The sequence below is a fragment of the Triturus cristatus genome, chromosome 9 (assembly GCF_964204655.1).
Source record: "Triturus cristatus chromosome 9, aTriCri1.1, whole genome shotgun sequence".
Taxonomy (NCBI): domain Eukaryota; kingdom Metazoa; phylum Chordata; class Amphibia; order Caudata; family Salamandridae; genus Triturus; species Triturus cristatus.
The window spans coordinates 9,727,262-9,742,738 of record NC_140592.1 but is presented as its reverse complement, the minus strand read 5'-3'; the positions used below and the strand labels follow the sequence as shown (position 1 = coordinate 9,742,738).

Genomic DNA, 15,477 nt, shown 5'->3' with positions numbered 1-15,477 from the left:
CCCTTCCCACTGGTGTACACTGCTGGGAGATGGAAGAGGCTTCAGGACGGGCCCTTCCCACTGGAGTGCACTGCTGGGAGATGGAAGAGGCTTCAGGACTGCCCCTTCCCACTGGAGTGCACTGCTGGGAGATGGAAGAGGCTTCAGGACTGGCCCTTCCCACTGGAGTGCACTGCTCTGAGATGGAAGGTGCTTCAGGACTGCCCCCCCCCCCCCACTGGAGTGCACTGCTGGGAGAGGGAAGATGCTTCAGGACTGGCCCTTCCCGCTGGAGTGCACTGCTGGGAGAGGGAAGATGCTTCAGGACTGGCCCTTCCCGCTGGAGTGCACTGCTGGGAGATGGAAGGTGCTTCAGGACTGGCCCTTCCCACTGGAGTGCACTCCTGGGAGATGGAAGGTGCTTCAGGACTGGCCCTTCCCACTGGAGTGCACTGCTGGGAGATGGAAGAGGCTTCAGGACGGGCCCTTCCCACTGGACTGCACTGCTGGGAGATGGAAGGTGCTTCAGGACTGGCCCTTCCCACTGGAGTGCACTCCTGGGAGATGGAAGGTGCTTCAGGACTGGCCCTTCCCACTGGAGTGCACTGCTGGGAGATGTAAGAGGCTTCAGGATTGGCCCTTCCCACTGGAGTGCACTGCTGGGAGATGGAAGAGGCTTCAGGACTGGCCCCTTGAGTGCACTGCGGTGAGATGGAAGAGGCTTCAGGACTGACCCTTTCCACTGGAGTGCACTGCTGGGAGATGGAAGAGGCTTCAGGACTGGCCCTTCCCACTGGAGTGCACTGCTGGGAGATGGAAGAGGCTTCAGGACTGGCCCTTCCCACTGGTGTGCACTGCTGGGAGACTGCAGAGGCTTCAGGACTGGCCCTTCCCACTGGAGTGCACTGCTGGGAGATGGAAGGTGCTTCAGGACTGGCCCTTCCCACTGGAGTGCACTGCTGGGAGATGGAAGGTGCTTCAGGACTGGTCCCTCCCACTGGAGTGCACTGCTGGGAGATGGAAGAGGCTTCAGGACTGGCCCTTCCCACTGGAGTGCACTGCTGGGAGATGGAAGGTGCTCCGGAACTGGCCCATCCCACTGGAGTGCACTGCTCTGAGATTGAAGAGGCTTCAGGACGGGCCCTTCCCACTGGAGTGCACTGCTGGGAGATGGAAGAGGCTTCAGGACTGCCCCTTCCCACTGGAGTGCACTGCTGGGAGATGGAAGAGGCTTCAGGACTGGTCCTTCCCACTGGAGTGCACTGCTGGGAGATGGAAGATGCTTCAGGACTGGCCCTTCCCGCTGGAGTGCACTGCTGGGAGAGGGAAGATGCTTCAGGACTGGCCCTTCCCGCTGGAGTGCACTGCTGGGAGATGGAAGGTGCTTCAGGACTGGCCCTTCCCACTGGAGTGCACTCCTGGGAGATGGAAGGTGCTTCAGGACTGGCCCTTCCCACTGGAGTGCACTGCTGGGAGTCGGAAGATGCTTCAAGACTGGCCCTTCCCACTGGAGTGCACTGCTCTGAGATGGAAGGTGCTTCAGGACTGCCCCCCCCTCACTGGAGTGCACTGCTGGGAGAGGGAAGATGCTTCAGGACTGGCCCTTCCCGATGGAGTGTACTGCTGGGAGAGGGAAGATGCTTCAGGACTGGCCCTTCCCGCTGGAGTGCACTGCTGGGAGATGGAAGGTTCTTCAGGACTGGCCCTTCCCACTGGAGTGCACTCCTGGGAGATGGAAGGTGCTTCAGGACTGGCCCTTCCCATTGGAGTGCACTGCTGGGAGATGGAAGAGGCTTCAGGACGGGCCCTTCCCACTGGAGTGCACTCCTGGGAGATGGAAGGTGCTTCAGGACTGGCCCTTCCCACTGGAGTGCACTGCTGGGAGATGTAAGAGGCTTCAGGATTGGCCCTTCCCACTGGAGTGCACTGCTGGGAGATGGAAGAGGCTTCAGGACTGGCCCCTTGAGTGCACTGCGGTGAGATGGAAGAGGCTTCAGGACTGACCCTTTCCACTGGAGTGCACTGCTGGGAGATGGAAGAGGCTTCAGGACTGGCCCTTCCCACTGGAGTGCACTGCTGGGAGATGGAAGAGGCTTCAGGACTGGCCCTTCCCACTGGTGTGCACTGCTGGGAGACGGCAGAGGCTTCAGGACTGGCCCTTCCCACTGGAGTGCACTGCTGGGAGATGGAAGGTGCTTCAGGACTGGCCCTTCCCACTGGAGTGCACTGCTGGGAGATGGAAGGTGCTTCAGGACTGGTCCCTCCCACTGGAGTGCACTGCTGGGAGATGGAAGAGGCTTCAGGACTGGCCCTTCCCACTGGAGTGCACTGCTGGGAGATGGAAGGTGCTTCGGAACTGGCCCATCCCACTGGAGTGCACTGCTCTGAGATTGAAGAGGCTTCAGGACTGGCCCTTCCAACTGGAGTGCACTGCTGGGAGATGGAAGAGGCTTCACGACTGGCCCCTTCCACTGGAGTGCACTGCTCTGAGATGGAAGAGGCTTCAAGACTGGCCCTTCCCACTGGAGTGCACTGCTGGGGGATGGAAGAGGCTTCAGGACGGGCCCTTCCCATTGGAGTGCACTGCTGGGAGACGGCAGAGGCTTCAGGACTGGCCCTCCCCACTGGAGTGCACTGCTGGGAGATGGAAGAGGCTTCAGGACTGGCCCTTCCCACTGGAGTGCACTGCTGGGAGATGGAAGAGGCTTCAGGACTGGCCCTTCCCACTGGAGTGCACTGCTGGGAGATGGAAGGTGCTTCAGGACTGGCCCTTCCCACTGGAGTGCACTGCTGGGGGATGGAAGAGGCTTCAGGACGGGCCCTTCCCACTGGAGTGCACTGCTGGGAGATGGAAGAGGCTTCAGGACGGGCCCTTCCCACTGGAGTGCACTGCTGGGAGATGGAAGAGGCTTCAGGACTGGCCCCTTGAGTGCACTGCTGGGAGATGGAAGAGGCTTCAGGACAGGCCCTTCCCACTGGAGTGCACTGCTGGGAGATGGAAGAGGCTTCAGGACTGGCCCTTCCCACTGGAGTGCACTGCTGGGAGATGGAAGGTGCTTCAGGACTGGCCCTTCCCACTGGAGTGCACTGCTGGGAGATGGAAGAGGCTTCAGGACTGGTCCTTCCCACTGGAGTGCACTACTGGGAGATGGAAGAGGCTTCAGGACTGGTCCTTCCCACTGGAGTGCACTGCTGGGAGATGGAAGAGGCTTCAGGACTGGCCCTTCCCACTGGAGTGCACTGCTGGGAGACGGAAGAGGCTTCAGGACTGGTCCCTCCCACTGGAGTGCACTGCTGGGAGATGGAAGAGGCTTCAGGACTGGCCCTTCCCACTGGTATGCACTGCAGGGAGATGGAAGAGGCTTCAGGACTGGCCCTTCCCACTGGAGTGCACTGCTGGGAGATGGAAGATGCTTCACGACTTGCCCTTCCCACTGGAGTGCACTGCAGGGAGATGGAAGAGGCTTCAGGACTGGCCCTTCCCACTGGTATGCACTGCTGGGAGATGGAAGATGCTTCAGGACTGGTCCTTCCCACTGGAGTGCACTGCTGGGAGACGGAAGGTGCTTCAGGACTGGCCCTTCCCACTGGAGTGCACTGCTGGGAGATGGAAGAGGCTTCAGGACTGGCCCTTCCCACTGGAGTGCACTGATGGGAGACGGAAGAGGCTTCAGGACGGGCCCCTTGAGTGCACTGCTCGGAGCCGGAGTTCTTGGCCCAGTCTCTCCTCCTTCCCCTCCCCTCCCCCCCCCCTTCGCCCCCTTTATAGATTCATGGTCCGAGGGCTTCAGTGGCGCTCAGTCTTCCATCCCTCCCCGGCTCTGGGCGTTCAGTGCTGCAGAGGGAGTGATGGGTTCTTGCCATTTTCCAGGCCAGCAGGGGAGCGTCATTGACGAGCAGGTTGGATTGGGGGACCCCATGCTCGAGCTCGGGGTGTGGGGGGCTCTGCTGTGCTCAGTTATGACAGTCACTCTTATGAACCACGATATATAAGCGATGCTTGTCCCTGGACGTATTCTTTGCTGCCGCTGAACTGCGGAAGACATTAAATCCAGTTCATCCTGGGTCAGAGGTCACGTTCTGCCGTCTGCGTTGATTGACACCTGTCTGTCTTCATCCACCCCACGTGCAGGTGATGACGCGTCCAAGCTCTCGGCCAGGTCCACACCATATGGCTTTTAGTGAAAACATGAAAAAAGCAGAGTTCGAACTGTCTATATTTTCTCAGGTTTTCCAGCTCTGATTAATCATTTGGTGCGCCTTGGAGTTGCCAAGGAAAACATGGGGTTTGGAGCCCTGTGCAGAGGCACAGAGCCCCCTTTCTATGCGCGGCGGCCTGGGAAGAGCCCTGCAGCTCGGGCCCTGACATCACAGCCCGTGCGGTAGGAAAAAGGCTCTCATCTGGGGGCGGAATGACCTCAGGCTAATGGGAAGTTGTAAAACAAATAGGTGCTCTGGCGGCGCGCCGGGCACAGCTGGGCACAGCAGTGCACTCAGGGGTGCCAAGGAACACAGGGCGCGAGCAGAGGGGCAGGTCTGGGCCAGAGGCGGAAGAGAGTGGGGGGCGTCTCTTTAGGGAGAGCACGTGGCAGCACGTGCCATGGACGGGGTCTCTTCCCTGGACAGGATCTGTCGGTGCTACCGGAAACACGTGCCCTGGACGGGGTCTGTCGGTGCTACCTGAAACACGTGACCTGGAAGGGGTCTGTGCCCTGGACGGGGTCTATGCCCTGGGCTGTCGGTCTGTGCCCTGGACAGGGTCTGTCGGTGCTACCGGAAACACGTGCCCTGGACGGGGTCTGTCGGTGCTACCGGAAACACGTGCCCTGGACGGGCTATTGGTCTGTGCCCTGGACAGGGTCTGTCGGTGCTGCCGGAAACAGGTGCCCTGGACCGGGTATGAAGGTCTGTTCCCTGTACAGGGTCTGTCAATGCTACCTGAAACACGTGGCGTGGACGGGGTCTGTGCCCTGGACAGGGTCTGTCGGTCTGTTCCCTGTATAGGGTCTGTCAATGCTACCTGAAACACGTGGCGTGGACAGGGTCTGTGCCCTGGACCGGGTATGAAGGTCTGTTCCCTGTACAGGGTCTGTCAATGCTACCTGAAACACGTGGCGTGGACGGGGTCTGTGCCCTGGACAGGGTCTGTCGGTCTGTTCCCTGTATAGGGTCTGTCAATGCTACCTGAAACACGTGGCGTGGACAGGGTCTGTGCCCTGGACCGGGTATGAAGGTCTGTTCCCTGTATAGGGTCTGTCAATGCTACCTGAAACACGTGGCGTGGACGGGGTCTGTGCCCTGGACAGGGTCTGTCGGTCTGTTCCCTGTATAGGGTCTGTCAATGCTACCTGAAACACGTGGCGTGGACAGGGTCTGTGCCCTGGACCGGGTATGAAGGTCTGTTCCCTGTATAGGGTCTGTCAATGCTACCTGAAACACGTGGCGTGGACAGGGTCTGTGCCCTGGACCGGGTATGAAGGTCTGTTCCCTGGACAGGGACTGTCGGTGCTCCCGGAAAAACATGCTCCGGACGGGGTCTGTCAATTCAGCCGGAAACTCGTGCAAGTGGTCTGTGAATGCAATCGGAAGCAAAAAATAATGACACAGCACAAACTATTACAGAAGTTAGGTCTGTTTTAAAAATTCGATAAGCATGCATACAGTGCTTGAACCCCAAATTTTTGCAGACGGGAACAATCCAGCACCTTCTGAACTTTTTGTAAGCAGGACAGAAAAATAGTGTATGCAGTTCGGTTTCCTGATCGACATCACAACCAGGGTAATTTTTTGGAGAGAGCGGAGACCATTTACACGTGAAGGCTCTTATAGGTAAGGTACCGTATCTCCACTGCAAATACAATTTTCTTGTAAAATATGGTCTCATGTCGTTTAAAACATCCTCAAAATGATAAAAATCTTTAAACAATAGGAAAGTTTGTGTTAGAATGGAAGCTTGAGATTTCTGTACAGAGGCAGTTAATTTGGCTTTGTAATATAAATTAGCCAAATGCTTGCGTGAAACACTAATACACGCTGTCGCCGGGTCAGACCACAGCAGCGGAAGGCCTATTCTCCCCAATTCCTCCTTCACATACCTCAACCAAGGATGTTTCCCTGCGTTAGGGAGCCCTAGGACTTCCAAAAGTTCTTTTCTATAGTCCTGAAGCTCTGGGGTAGTCCAAATCCTCCGCCAGAATGTTAGAGGTTTGTGACCCAATTCTTCATCTATAGATCTGAGACCCAAATCGAGTCTCAGTGGCAGTAAAGGAGTGCTGGGGGGGACGGGCAACAACTGCCTTAAAAATGTATTTTCTGTAACTGTGATCTCTGGACGGCAATAAAAGCCCCAGAGTTCGCCACCATAGATTACTCCCCCCCTTGCCTGTAGTTTGTATATTTCAAGGGGTGGGCCAATTGGTTTGGCACATGATTTATTTAGGAGTCTTATAATCCCCCCCGCTGCTTGGGCTAGTTTAAGTTGGGCTTTGATTTGGTGTGGGACCCATGTCATTGTTTCATTTAAGGTGATCCCCAAATACTCAAAAGTCTGGACCCTTTCTAGGCTAACTCTCCCTATGCTCGGGTTGGGGCGCGTCGTTACCAGTGGATTAAAGATCATATATTTTGTTTTGAGAGTATTTATTTATAAGCCCCGCTCGAGGCAAAATATCTCAAAACCATCCGACACTCGTTGAATGCCCATCGGAGACTTCGAAAGTAGTAGGGTATCATCTGCGAACATAATCGCAGGGACCCGACATCCAGCGAGCTTGGGGGCATCGCTATTTATGACCTCATTCAGATGTGTAAATACTCCGTTGACATAGAGGCAGAACAGGGTGGGAGCCAAAACACACCCTTGTCTGGCTCCCCTGTCAACAGGAAATCTAGATGTTAAAGCACCATTTTTCCCACACCTGACCTGTGCGAAATTTCCCCTATGCAGTCGAATTATCATGTTCAATAGGGGAGCAGGAATGCCGAGTTATAAAAGGACAGACCATAGTTTGACCCTGGGGACCAGGTCAAACGCCGCACGGAGGTCCACAAAGACAGTATATAACGAGCCGCCCTCAGTTTTAACAATTTTCCAAAATAGCAGGGTCAGGCGGAATATCTGGTCCGTAGTAGACACGTTCTTCCTAAACCCAGCCTGGTAAGGGCTTAGAATGGAGCACTCTTCTATCCAGTCCCAAAGGCGATCTAAGATCAGCCTTGCAAATTTTTTTTGAGGTACATCAATAAGGCTGATAGGCCTATAATTGGCTGGGAGGAGAGGTGAGCCGTTCTTAAAGATTGGGACATCTCAGCCCCCAGCCAAGTGCTAGGTACCGCCATACCCCTCTGGACTGCATTAAATAGAGCCGTTAGAGAAGGGGCCCAAACCTTAGGTTCCCTCACAGGAAGCCTTCCACTATAATCATTAGTGACAATATCCAGGCAAGGGCTGACCCTGTGGAGGAAAAGAAGGATTTGTGACAACCTTGCTTGAAATTATATCCTCCCGTCATAGTGTCATAGCTGCCATGAAGAGGTCTTTTAAAGTCTAGACTGTTTGGAGGTATTGTATAATGCTGTATGGTCTTGTATATTTGCACTAATCTTGTCGTTATTTTTTTAATGCCAACTGCATGTATACTTTTATGACTAATGTCGAAATAAAGATTGATGATGAAAGAAAGTGCCCCAGACGGGGTCTGTCGATACAACCGGAAAACACGCCCCAGACGGGGTCTGTCAATGGAATTGGAAACAGGTGCCTTGGACAGGATCTGTTGATGCAACCGGAAACACGTGCCCCAGACTGGGTCTGTCGGAGCAACCAGAAACACGTGCCCCAGATGGGGTCTGTCAGTGCAACCGGAAACACTTGCCCCAGACAGGGTCTGTTGATACTGCCAGAAACAGGTGCCCCGGACGAGGTCTGTCAACTGGAAACACATGCCCCGGATGGGGTCTGTCAATGCAACCAGAAACACGTGCCCCGACGGGTCTGTCATTTCAACCAGAAACATGTGCCCCAGACGGGATCTGTTAATGCAACGGGAAACACATGTCCTGGACGGGATCTGTCAATGCAACCAGAAACACGTGCCCCGAAGGGTCTGTCATTTCAACCAGAAACATGTGCCCCGGACGGGATCTGTTAATGCAACGGGAAACACATGCCCTGGACGGGATCTGTCAATGCAACCAAAAACACGTGCCCTGGACGGGATCTGTCAACGCAACCAGAAACATATGCCCGGACGGAATCTGTTGATGCAACCATAAATACATTCTCCGGATGGGGTAAGTCAATGCAACCTGAAACATGTGCCACAAACGGGGTCTGTCAATGCAACATAAAACACATGCCCCAGGCAGGGTCTGTCAATGCAACCGGAAACACGTGTCTCAGACGGGGTCTGTCAATGCAACCCGAAACACCTGCCCCGGACGAGGCCTGTCAGTGCAACCGGAAACATGTGCTCCAGACAGGGTCTGTCGATCCAACTGGAAATATGTGACCCAGGCGGGATCTGTTATTGCAACTGGAAACACGTGGCTTAGACGGGATCTGTTGTTTCAACCGGAAACACGTGCCCGAATGGGGTCTGTCAATGCAACCAGAAACACCTTGTAGGAGGCTGGCTTAGAATTTGGTGCACACTTATTTAAGTGAAGCACCTTGCACTAATCCAGACAACCCTCATGGTGATTGTAATGGTCTCCGGAAAGCCATCAACATCTCCTTTCTGACAGCAACCTTCCCGGAGAGCTGGAAGCATGCCAAGATCAACGTCTTACTCAAGAAACCCAAGGCGGACCCCAAGGACCTCAAGAACTTCCGACCCATCTCCCTGCTCCCGTTCCCAGCGAAGGTCATCGAGAAGACCATCAACAAACAACTGACCCGCTTCCTCGAGGAGAACAGCATCCTGGACCCGTCCCAGTCCGGGTTCCGCAGCAACCACAGCACCGAAAATGCCCTCATCGCCGCCACCGATGACATCAGGACCCTGCTTGACAACGGAGAAACCGCGGCCCTCATCCTCCTGGACCTGTCAGCCGCCTTCAACACGGTCTGCCACCGCACACTACGAACACGCCTCTACGACGCCGGGATCCAAGAGAAGGCCCTGGACTGGACCACCTCCTTCCTCTCCGGTAATTCGTATTGTTGTTATCATTATTGGTGGTCTTGCTTTGGTATTTTTATTAGTAGTAGGAGGAGGGGGTTTGGAACTAGTATTGATGTTGCTTTGTTATTATTATTATAACTAGTAGATCACTATTGTCAGTATTATTATTTTTATTATCATCTTTATTATTATTATTATTATTACCATTATTATTGTGGCTTCTATTCTTATTCTTATTCTTATTCTTTGTATTATTACCATTATCATGAGGGTTGTTATTATTAGTACCAGGATTGTTGTTGTTTTGTTATTATTAGTGGTATTGTTGGTATTAGCATCCGTGTTATTTTACTAATATTATTATTGTTATCATTTCACTATTTCAATGGTTAATATTATTATTACTATTATGTGTGCTACTATTGCTCTTTTTACCATTCTTATGGCTATTATCGTTAATAATAGTATTTTTATTTTTATTATTAGTCGTAGTATTGGTTTTAGCATCTGTGTTATTTTGACTAATGTTAATTTTATGGTTATTTTTATGATCTTTAGTATCATTAGTGTTGTTATTGTTGGTTTTACCATTATTACGGCTTTTATTGTTATGATTCTTATTATTATTAGTATAATTATTGTTGTTATTGTTATTACTTTTATTTTATGATTATGGTAATTGTTATTGTTATTGTTTTTATTAGTATTATCGTTGGCTTCGATTGTTGTTGTTTTAATATTATTATAATACATCATCTTTTCCTAACGGGGGTTTTATTTCTTTTTCGTATGCTCGCGTCACTCCTGCGGGTATCCTCCCTCTGTTGACCAGCAGCAGTGTAGGCGCCATCCAGGGCCCTTCGCTCGCTGTCGGAGGTCCACAGCGCAGCCTTCACGGACTCTCCGATATGTCCTCTGCCCCTGGGGTTCCCTCCTCTACACTAAGGAAGCTGTTGGTTCACATCTTTGCAGAGGGTTCCTATGCACCCCCGGATTTAGAGTTGGTCGGACACCCAAGGGGTGTTTTGGTGAGACGGGAGCAATGAGAAGAGGCCAGAGCCAAAGGTCGATACGCAACGTGAGTATGAGAAAGAGACTGAGCCCCACAGTTATATGTGGGTTGGTCTCCGTGGTGGTTGTCTGTTCCACCACTTCATATGTTCCATCAAATGTTTAGTAGAAGTTTCTGTTCCTTGTGTTTGGGGGTGCTTGATTTACTTTCTGGTAATGTGTCCTCCTTCCATCTGTGTCAATCACAAGCCTCTTCGGAGCTCTGCGGTGTGTGGTCGCTTGTACGCTAGTGTGTGTTCAATCTCAGATGTTCCACCAAGCATGGTCACTACACTATTATGTTGAGCGGAACTCACTTTTTAAGTGTGGTGGCCATGGGCCCGATTCAGAGAAGTAATCTGAGACGAAAGTCTAACTTTATGACTTTAAGTATTCACAAAGAGCATTTACTCCTACTAAAGTTAGACTTTTGGTCTAAACTTAGAACACAAGTCTAACTTTATTAGTTGCAAATGCCCTTTGTGAATACCGAAAGTCGTAAAGTTAGACTTACGCCTCAGATTACTTCTGTGAATCGGGCCCCATGAGTCAATTCCAGCCTGTCCAGTGGTGTAATATTTGTCTGGGATAATCTACAAAGCTATTGGTCTCCAGTCCTAGCCTTTGGCCGTAGACTGCATTTCCTGGACTTCCAAGCCCGATATCAGCTCCTGCAGTTTTATAACAATCATTACATTGGTCAGTGCTAAATGGACATTCATGGACATTAATTCACCAAAATTCCTGGGGTATCAGAGGTAACTTCCCGCAACACATTATTGCTCATGGTATTACTGGTTTGATCACATGTCTCTCACTTAACCAAGAATCTTTGGAAAAAACTGTAAAAACAACTGAAAATATTTACAGAACCAATTTGTCTCCCTGCATGTCCAAACTCGCCAGATGGATGAAAACCAACTGCCCCAAACTCAGCACAAAGAAGACAGAAGTACCATGGATAACCACCACTTGGTGGTCTGCAGATCTCGGACGAACACCCATCCAAACCACCAATGCAAACAACCTCAGATTTGTAGTTGACAACCAAATCACTATGACAAGCCAAATGAATGCAGTCACCCCATCCTGTTTCCAATCACGATGCTTCGGAAGATCTTGAAGTGGGCTCCTACCAACCCTTGCAGTACTGTCACCCTGACCCTCATGATCAGCAAGCTGGACTACAACAATGCACTCTATGCCGGAATCAACACTCAACTGACTAGAAGACTCCGGACCATACAAAACTCAGTTGCCAAGCTCACCCTCAACCTCCCACCCCGCACTGTCATCACCCCGCACCTCAAAGAGCTCCACTTGCTCCCCATCCACAAAAGCGCCCTTGTGAAACTCCTCATACACACATACAAAGCTTGTGCAACATCAGCCCCACCTACCTCAACAATCACATTAACTTCCAGATACCTACCGGACTTCTCCAGTAAGTTGGACTCCTACTCACAGGCATCCCATTTATATGCAGTACCAGACCCGGAGGCTAGGTCTTCTCCTATCTCACTCCCAAAGCCTGGAGCTCCCTCCTCAGTACTTGAATTTCACAAGAAACTGAAATATGGCTCTTTACCTAGTCTTAGCCTTGGCTCAGTCCATGATGCTCTGGCTTTTCAGCATCAGAATGTCCTCCCGGGAGAGTCATGCACTCTACAAATTCACATAACATACCAAATCATAGCCCTGTTCACTTTCTGTTCTGGACCCTGGATTGAGGCTAGCAAGTATATGTCAGGGGTTCCCAAAGTCATGTCAGTGTTAGGAGCTGCTATCCCTGGCAGCCGATTTGGGAACCTCCCAAAAGCAACTGAACACAGAAAAGGCAGCTGCCAGAAAAGGCGTTGAACATGCTTTTTTACAAAAGTAGATGCTGTTGGTACCACCGGCCATATCCTCATCGACATGTATGCCAGTCTGAGCTGGCATAGGTAACTGGGCATGTCACCCAGAGGTGCCTCTCAACTGCCCGAAGAGTAGTGTGTAACCTTCCTGGAAGCATCATGTGCACAGCACAACCCTGCTTTCTTCAGCCATAGTCTTTTCAGAATGTTTCAGATATGTAACGCAAGGCATCTGCTGTTGCGGTGTGGTGGGGTGGGACATATGATAGGATCTCAGCCTACCATGTCCAAGAACAGATGATGTTTTTACCCTTAATTTACCAAGATTGGACTGTGGGGCCCCTTATTGACCCCCTTCTTAGAAGTATGTGGGCTTCCCCCAGGCTTGTGCTCAGTCCTGCAGTGAGGCTGTCCCCAGAGCCAAGACATCTGGTCAGGTCACCCCAGTGCCGAGACTTTTGCTCCGGGTGCAACTCTGAGTCTGGATACAACCAAAGAATAGCGCTGTTGTGAACGAGGCTCTCTGAGCGACTAAGTGAATCAAAGAATTTGGGAGAGTGATGTGGTGTTGGGTCTACAAGGGTCTCAAACATGGGATACCCCTAAGGTGGACCTGTTGAGCGTTCTCCCCACGAGGTGTTATGTTGGTTGGATAAAAAGGCTCTAATGCATGTGCGGGATACTTGGGTTACAGAGCTCAAGCTGGTCATATGTCTCTGTGTGTTGTCTGCTCTTCCTGCATTGTACGCCCGTGCCCTGGAATTCAGCATTGGCATCTTCTAGCCACAACTGCACCTTCCCAGTTGGCTCTGGAACATCTCCATCACGTGCTACTTCACCTCTCAGGTTCCTCTTTCCGCATTGCTCCCTGTGCTCCGATGCTGAGTGGTTCACACCCCACAACACTGCCGCTGGGCCTGTTTTCAGGGGCCTCTTGTAGCTGGAAGTTAACGCGCTCTCCTGTCCATCTTCAAAGGTACAGGAGATTACATTTTAGCATCGCCGAAGTGTGCCACAGAGGGTCTGCAAAACTCTGTCACAGAAGTCTTCTATGGGGGGGCATCAGTGTGAGAGATGGCATCCTCATTCATTCCAAGACCATGTAAGAAGAAAACTCCCACCTGAGGTTTATTCTGCAGTGCCTCTGACTTGGTCGTAATCTGAAGAGGGAGATGCTGGAATTCCTCAGACCCTTTGTTGATTTCTTTGGCTCAAGTTTCCTCTCCTGACCCCAGTAAGGTGTGAAAAATCAAGCCGACAGATTCAAAATCAGCAGTATAAGCGATACACACCTTCCTGGGCATGGTCACATGCTGTGACAGATTTGTAAGAAACCTCGAAACTCTTAATTAACTAACATGTGGCCATATCAAATCCACACCACCTTGGACTGTGGGTGCGAAGCATCAGCAGGCCTTTCAAGCACCAGAAGACACTCTCTTAGCAGATACCACAGTCCACGACTTCAGTACTACCTAAGAAACCAACTTCTCCTTGGATGCCCATCCTAAAGGATTGGGGAGGCCACTCCTCTAAGTAAACGTGGAGGATAGAGCCCAGTAGCTCACACCAACGTGCAACTCATGTCCTCTGGACAGAAGAACTTACAATTCCAAGAAGAATAGGATGACCCAGCCATCCACCGCTTCTGATGTGGACACACCTTTAAGTCTTCAAGTGACCGTATCTCGCTTGTGACTCTATTAAAAAGGTCATCATCTAAACCCCATTGCATACCACCCAGTATTCCAAAACCCTTCAGACTGTCTTGCCTCCGTCTGCCTGTCGCAGACACAGAGGTGAGACCACCGAAGGAAGAAAAGGATATATTGGTGTGGTTGTGGAGGTGGGGGGATACTTGTACTGAGTTAGATAGCTGCATACAGCTTTCTAAGCAAAATACCTGCAAAGAATCTTGGGAAACTCTCTTCCATAAACACTGCCCCACTGATTTCTGCACCATGCCCCCAACAGAGTGGCAGTGACTTATTATAGTCGCCTTCGGGTGGGCAATCATCTTGTATCGGAGTGCTTTACAGGTTCTAGAAATATGTTATTATGTTTACAAGAGGTACAAGAAGGTCGTCATAATGTCAAAGTCATAACAGTGTGATTATAAAGTCACAAAGTATAAACACGGCAAATGGGGACGAGCATCAGCAGCGATAGAAAGGCGATTCAGCAAGTCATTCGATGATCTAGAAGGCATTAATCAATGAGGGAAACATTGAGCAGTTAGTGCGGGTGTTGAGCTTGTTGTTGAGGAGTAGATATTTGAGGTCACTTTTGAAGGAGGGAACGAAGGAATTGCAGCGGAGGACTTTGGGTGGCGAGTTCCAGATCTTCAGAGCATTACCTGCGAAAGAGCGAGCCTGGGATGATTTCTTCTTGAAGTTGAATGAGAAGAAGTTCGGGCTCTTCCAGCTCTTGAAATTCTGGTTTCTAGATGTTCGGTCTTTGTATGGAGCTCTTTGCGGGTGTTGCAGGCTGTCTTGAAGAAACATCTTCCTTTGGTGGGAAGCCATTTACGACTAGGGATGTGATCAAATGTTTCAGTGCCTGTGAGGAGTCTGTCAGCCACGTGAGAGCAGCTTTAAGGGGCACCAGCTGACATCTCTCTTCAATCCAGGATAGGTAAAGGATTGTTTCTAGGGGAAAAGAGAAGAAGCTCTGTCTTTTTGGGGTTTAGTTTAAGATGGTTGGTTTTGAGCCATGATTGTATATTAATGTGTGGTGTTCACTTGTCGGAGGTCGCAGGGTGATTTGATTTCGCAGTAGAGTTGTATGTCATCGGCATATAGGTGGTATTTGACCCCAGATTGGTTAAAAAATGCGGTGAGGGGTTCCATGAAGAGATTAAATAAGACCGGGGAGAGGATAGAGTCTTAAAGTATTCCTTGCGTCACAGGAGCTGGGTTGGAGAGACAACTGTGAATTTGTATTTGTTGACCGCGATGTTGAAGATAGGCCATGGACACCTGTGCGCTATCTGAGAGTTTCAAGTAGAGCGGTGTGATCCTCTGTATCGATCGCCACTGAAAAGTCAAGTAGGAATGGGAGGCAGGCTTCACCTTCACTTAGGTTTCTGTGAATTTCGTCCGAAACACTGAGCGTAGCAGTTTCGGTGCCACAGCCTTTCCTGAAATCTGATTTGAAAGTGTCATGGAGATTGAATTCCTCTGTGTGTCGGTTTAGTTGAAGGAGGACACATTTCTCCTCCGTTTTGGCTAGGAAGGGAATGTTTGTGATAGGTCTGAGGTTGTTGAAGTCATTGGGGTCCATTCCTGGTTTTTTGAGAATGGGAGCGACTTTATCTATGTGGAGGGAATCAGGACCACAGCCCGAAGAGAGGGAGGCATTAATGATTTTGGTCCAGAAAAAGGAGATGATATGGTTGAGGTTCTGTACTAGGGTGGAGGGCAGTGGGTCGGAAGTTTGGACTGTGGGCTTCAAGTTTGCTATTATTT

The 15,477-nt window shown here is 51.0% G+C and overlaps 1 pseudogene; it reads right to left on the bottom strand.

The window, feature by feature from the left end:
- Positions 1-14,535, bottom strand: part of LOC146797247 (ATP synthase peripheral stalk subunit b, mitochondrial pseudogene) — a 111,409-nt pseudogene extending 96,874 nt beyond the window's left edge.
- Between the last annotated feature and the right edge of the window lie 942 nt (positions 14,536-15,477).